Here is a 6,556-nt window from a genome sequence, read left to right as displayed (position 1 = left end):
TCCCTTGACGATGCCACAAGTGTTAAACCACTGTTTTGGGTCGAGGAAGATTTCAAATCCTGACGCTCAGTCCAAAAAGTGTACCCATTTATGTCATATCCCTCAAATGAGCGAACATCATCCCTAGGTCCATAAGCAGGACACCTTACTGTATCAGTGACACTCTCATCCATTCTACCCATCACGATCACGAAACCAACTCACAAACCTCTTATTATGCAACTGCATCAATGCCCTTTCACCTTTCGATGGAAATTCATCACGCAAACTAGCCATGTGCTCATCTAAGTATGGGTGAACATCTGCAACATGGTGCAACACATATAGGTGTGCTTGTAAAAACTTATCTCGGTCAGGTGACATTCATGTCGAGAAGTAGGAAGACCAATAGGTTCAACAATAGCTATATAGTCGGCCACAAAATTACCAATCTCCTCACCCACGATCCCTTGAATCATACTTCCTTCCGGGTGAGCCCGATTTCTTACCTTTTTTTGCAATGTACCCATGTGTCTTTCAAAAGGATAGCATCACCTCATGAACACTGGACTGCACAACTCAATTTCACGCACCAAATGAAGAATAAGATGCACCATTATGTCAAAGAATGAGGGTGGGAAGTACATCTCAAATTTCCACAAAGTCACAACCGCCTGCAAAGCATCAAGTGCACAAGGATCAAGCACTTTGCTGCATATTGTATTGAAAAAAGAACAGAGGCTTGTAATAGCTTCCCTCACGTGCTTCCGTAAAATACCACATATTGCAATTTGTAGGAATACTTGCATAAGAACATGACAATCATGGGATTTCATACTTGTCAGCTTCAATTCTCCATTTAAGGATACAAATATTTTCATGTTAGATCCATACCCTGATTGAACCCTTAATGTCGTACAGACATGCACAAAACATCCGTTTTTCTACCCTTGACAATGTGTAGCAAGCCGGAGGTAAATAAGCCTTGGCATCCTTTGCTTTTCCATCATAATTCTTCTTCAACGCATCTGTGGACTTTCCTTTTCCCTTGCTCTTCCCCTTTCCTTGTTTCGAACTCGTTTCATCTCTCTTTTCATGTTCCTTTCCCTTTCTAACCTTTTCCTGAGCCCACAATTCTAGACGAACCCCCATCTTTTCCAAATCTAACCGTGCACCCATTCCATCCTTTGTTTTGCTTTGAATATTCATCAGCGTTCCCACAAGAGCACCACACACATTCTTCTCTAAATGCATTACATCAAGTCAGTGCCTAATATCATGTTCTTTCCAGTAAAAAAGCTTCCAAAAGATTGATTCTTTTTTAAAGAGAGCAGTTGAGTCCGCAGCTTTTTCTGTTTTCCCAAATACTATTCGTATAACCTTAACTCGATCATAAACCTCCTCACCAGCCAATGGCCTAGGCGCAGTCCCCTCTTCCGCTTTCCCATCGAAAGCCTTTTTCTGCCTACGGTACGGGTGATCGCGCCTTAGCAACCTTCGAGTCCGCAGATACACCTCTTTGTGACAATTGTCAAGGTGTATGCTTGGAGTTGCCAATTGCCTACGGTACGACATGCTTTTTTTCCTTTGTTCTTGTACCCAGACAAGTTGCCATATGAAGGAAAATCATTAACGGTCCACATAAGAGCTGCACGCAAGGTGAACATCTCATTCTTATGAGCATCAAACACGAAAACCCCTTCGTCCCACGTCTTTCTCAAATCGTCAACAAGTGGCGCAAGATAAACATCTATGTCGTTTTCAGGTTGCCTTGGCCCAATTATTAGTAGTGAAAGCATTACATACTTACGTTTCATGCACAACAAAGGAGGCAAATTGTAGATCACTAAAAGTACCGGCCATGTGCTGTGCTGGGTACTAAGAGTGCCAAATGGATTCATCCCGTCCGTGCACAACCCAAGCCTTAAATTTATGACTTCATCACCAAATTCACCAAACTTCATATCAATGTTCTTCCATTGCGGGGAGTCGGCTAGATGCTTCAGCATTCTGTTTTTCTTTCTTCCCTCTGCATGCCACCTCAAGTTTTCTGTGTCTTTTGGTGTTGAGAAAAGACGCTTAAACCTTGGAATGATGGGAAGATACCACAACACCTTCGCAAGAGGTCCCTTCGTACCAGCATTGCAACTCCTTACGTGACTTCTTGCATCGTGGACACTCCTCCAATTGTTCTAATTCATTTCGATAAAGAATACAATCATTAGGACATGCATGTATCTTCTTATACTCCAAACCAAATGGACACATGAGCTTCTTTGCATAATAGTATGACTTAGGAATTTCATTCCCGTTAGGCAACATCTCACTTAACACGGTCAACAAAGACGTAAAACTGTTGTCCGTCCACCCATGCTTCGACTTAATGTTAAACAGTGTTAGCACAGCTGATAATTTGGAGTATTTTTTGCACCCATGATACAAAGGCTTTTTAGAAGCCTCCGATAACGACTCAAACACGTCACCTTCAACACCACGCATCATTTCATTCACCCCTTCATCCTCCACCTCATCCACCTGATCATCATCAAATCCATCCTCATCACCATTATCAGCAATAAATTCATCATTCTTGTATTCCTCGTCCACACAAATATCATTGCTTCTATCATCATGCACATCATTCCCAATAACATCCCCATTGTACACTCCGTCTTCACTGTGCCAAATCCACACATGGTATTTAAGCCTAAACCCACGACAAACTACATGATCTCTAATGATATCAACACTATTAACCACCTTCATATTATTACAATCAACACAAGGACAATAGAGGAAATCGAAACCCATTCTGCGCTGATAAGATGAAGCCCTCTCACAAAACTCTTGAACCCCATCAAAGAATTTCAATGATCACGTCTACCATACATCCAGCCACGATCCTTCTCTATTAAGTAAATTGCCTCTAAACATGGCAACATAGTACGAATAATGTATAATTGCTACATCTATTAGATATGTAAATGAAATTCAAACACACACCATGCATATAACATTCATATAAATACAATAATGCATATATGCTTCCAAAGGGTCCTTATCACTCCAACCTAACCCATCCTTGAACGTTTACTCTCACTAGTGAATGTATGTCGACTTTCCAATTTTAAGGAAAATTCGGCAGGAATTCCCCCCATTTCTCCAAGTACACCATGTAGGTAATAACTTACCCACATATGTACCTAGAGAACATGGTGATCGAGGAAATGCTAAGCCAAGATGTTCCTTAAAATCGAAAGAAGAAGACATACATTCACCACCTAAGTGAGAGTAAACGTTCAAGAACAGTCCCAACTAGGGACTATTCAAGACTTTCATCTAATGAGAAAGCCTTGAACGGGTATCTAGGCATATGATGATGTAAGCATTTATATAGTGTTGTATTAATTTGTCATTAAACAATACACAAGTTGTAATAGCATGAGAAAACTTTCATCATGAATCAAGAAAAAGAAACATAGACTAAGTTTATAATTCATACCACAATTGAGCTAAATTTGTAGTCTTCAAGCTAAACTTGTGCTTCAATTCACATATGAATCTATAAAAAAATTAAAAAGAAAAAACAAAAGTTAGTAAGTAATTAATACCTACATACATTTCTAAAGAATAACGCATCATTAATCAAACTAACAGATGCACAGGGAAGCCTCAATAGCCGTTACAGTTATTTACCTTGGCGACCTGAAAGAGAGACAATTTCCACAAGATACAAGCTTCAACAATGAATGGGGTCTTCGTGCCAGAATCTTTAAGCTTGATAACTGCAGACATTAATGAAATGGTAATCTATTAGTATAGTCAGAAACAATTCTAAGAACATCCTAGTTTAGGAAACTGAACAAGGAGTGTAACACACCAATGATATAATGTTCCATTAATTATGGATACTTTTTTCACAAACAGAGGTATCACTCTGAACAATTGTAAACAATCGAACTACATTTAACTAAGTCCATCTAATTTTAATAAGAAGTGAGTGCATGAATTTAGTAGCTAATAATACATATACTTGTATATCAATTGTAAATCAAAATTCAAAGAGAAAGATATCCTAATTGGAGAAAACTATCTCAACAAGTGTTCTTATGCATTCAAGTTTTAACTAATCGAAACCTTGATTTATACAATTCCTATCCTTACCAACCAAGACCTTGATTAATCTAGAACACAACTCCTTACTAAGCTAGCCGATGCAAGCACGTACTTGATGTTTCTATATTTTGATATCTACACATCAAACCATGGCTTCTATTGAATCTTCAAAGAACCAAAATAGAATAATAAAGCAAAAACAAACGCAAAGAAAAGGCATTGCCCTTCTTGAGATAGAAAGGAAAGAAGAGAGAATATGCTAAATAAAAGTATAGAATGAGCGCACCGTAAGCAGCCTACATCTGGGCTGCTAGGCAGCCTGTCTAGCCTTGGTGACGCTTGCGTTTTTGCATCGATTTGCGTGCATTTTACTCGGAATTTTAATTCCGATTTGTGTGTGACAAAAATTAATTCTAAATTACATTTTAGAATCAATTTGAGGAAAAATAAAATAAAATAAAATAATTCTAACTTAAATAAATTTAATTTTAATGGTGCTCAAGCCTAAATCATCCAAAAAATTATTTTTGAACAAATTTAGGTCTTTCTTTATGCTTAAAATTAAATGAGCTATGTCCATAATTAATTTAGCCAATATGCAAATTAATAATGGATTTGACAAATGGGAGTTGGAAAAATAAATTAACCATCTAATGATAAAAATTTTCCAACTTTCATACTTTTGTAAAATTACAAGATTACATCTTCCAATATGAAGATTAATCAAAATTTTACTCACATGTATTTGAACTTCATGGATTTTAATCAACCAAAATGCAAAAATCCAAGATTTGTTTAATATGGAATTTAGGGTTAGAGTTCCAATCATTTAAACCTTTAAATATTAGAACTTTAACATACTTGGGAACTTAAATTACACATTCACATCAAACATTCACACATTAATGCAACTAATTTGCAAAATTTGTGAAAAACAAGTTTATGTGAAAAGACATATCAACTCAAGCACTAATTAAAACTCCATAATTATGCTTAATGATATTTAAGATAGCAGTAGATTAGGGATGCAATAATGCATTTAATCTAACCTTGTAATGCTTGCATTAATCAAGGCTTAAAAAGATTTAAAATTTTCGTTGAAAAACGAAAAAACCCCCAAAAACTTGGGTTTCTGGTTCGAATTTGGCTTCTGCACAGCCCTCAGAATGTTGATTCCACCCAAAAATCAATTTTTTTGAGCCAAAATCTGGGTTCAATAGCCAAATCGTTAAAAAATACGAGTTTTAAATTAATTAAAACGAGCTTCTAATCTAATTAGAAAAGCAAAACCAGAAATTAAATCTTACTTTAAAACACCTTAATTAATTAATAATTGCAAAAATTAAAAGGAGCGTGGCTCCAATACCGCTGTTGGGTTTCGTAGTGACCCATACTACGCGGAAAGAAACCCGCCAAGACCCGCCCCCATAATAAATGCAATTAACAAGCAAAACATAATTAAACAGAAGAAAGGATAAAATATTATACCTTTGACGCGTGCTTCGCTCAACAATGAGCTCTTACTTTAACCCCGAAAATACGAGGTCTCCAACGGGATCGTACCCTCGAACCCGACCCGAGCGTCCTAAGTCTCGAAGGTTAGTCGAGACCCGGACAAATAAAACTATGATTTTTACGAATCAAGGTTTACTCAAATCAAGAGTTGCCTTTTAATTCCACTCAAGGTTGTGTATTCCCAAATACCCAAGCCTTTGGTATTTATAGGGAAATGCACCCTTGATTTCCAATCTCCAACCAATGTGGGACAGTTGGTAAAAATCAATAATTTATTTAATTCCAAATTAGATAAATAATTAAGATCAATCACAACGCGACAAGTGGCATAATTATATGCTTATGAGTGATGCCCAAGGTGAGGAAGGGGGGACCATAGCCTTCCTCCCACACCCACACACAAATCGCCTCAAGGAGGGCTGTGTTGGCTGCCAGCTAGCGCTGCCAACTAGCACCAGCCAGCAGCCTTGCATCCCTAGCCAGGCAGTGCGTGCTGGTGCTAGGCGATGCTTGGCGCTGGTGCGTGCTAGTGCTAGGCTGTGCTAGCATGCTGGCGCTGGCCCAGCACTCCCACGCATTGCCTCGCACACACTCGCATCCCTCGCACAGGCTCTACGCATAGCCATGCTTGCCAGCCTCTCACGTACGCAAGGCCTAGCTTGCGTGCTGCTAGCGAGCCACGCATGTTAGGCTTGATGCTGGGCGATAGTGCACATGCACACGCACTGAGCAAGGCTTGTGCAGCTTGCTACCTTGTTGTGCTTAGTGCTGCCATGCGAAGGCACGCACGCAAGCAAACAGCTTTGCGAATGCTCGGTGCTGCATTGCGAGGTTGATGGGCGATGGTGCACACGCACACGCACACACACATGTGCCTAGCACTGCGATGGTGATGTGCGTGGTACTAGGGCTGCGATGGCGCCTAGGCATGATGCTACGCCTAGCA

The sequence above is a fragment of the Chenopodium quinoa genome, unplaced genomic scaffold (genome assembly GCF_001683475.1).
Source record: "Chenopodium quinoa cultivar QQ74 unplaced genomic scaffold, ASM168347v1, whole genome shotgun sequence".
In the NCBI taxonomy this organism is placed as follows: Eukaryota; Viridiplantae; Streptophyta; class Magnoliopsida; order Caryophyllales; family Amaranthaceae; genus Chenopodium; species Chenopodium quinoa.
The sequence above is the reverse complement of the archived record's forward strand: the minus strand, read 5'-3'. Positions refer to the sequence as shown.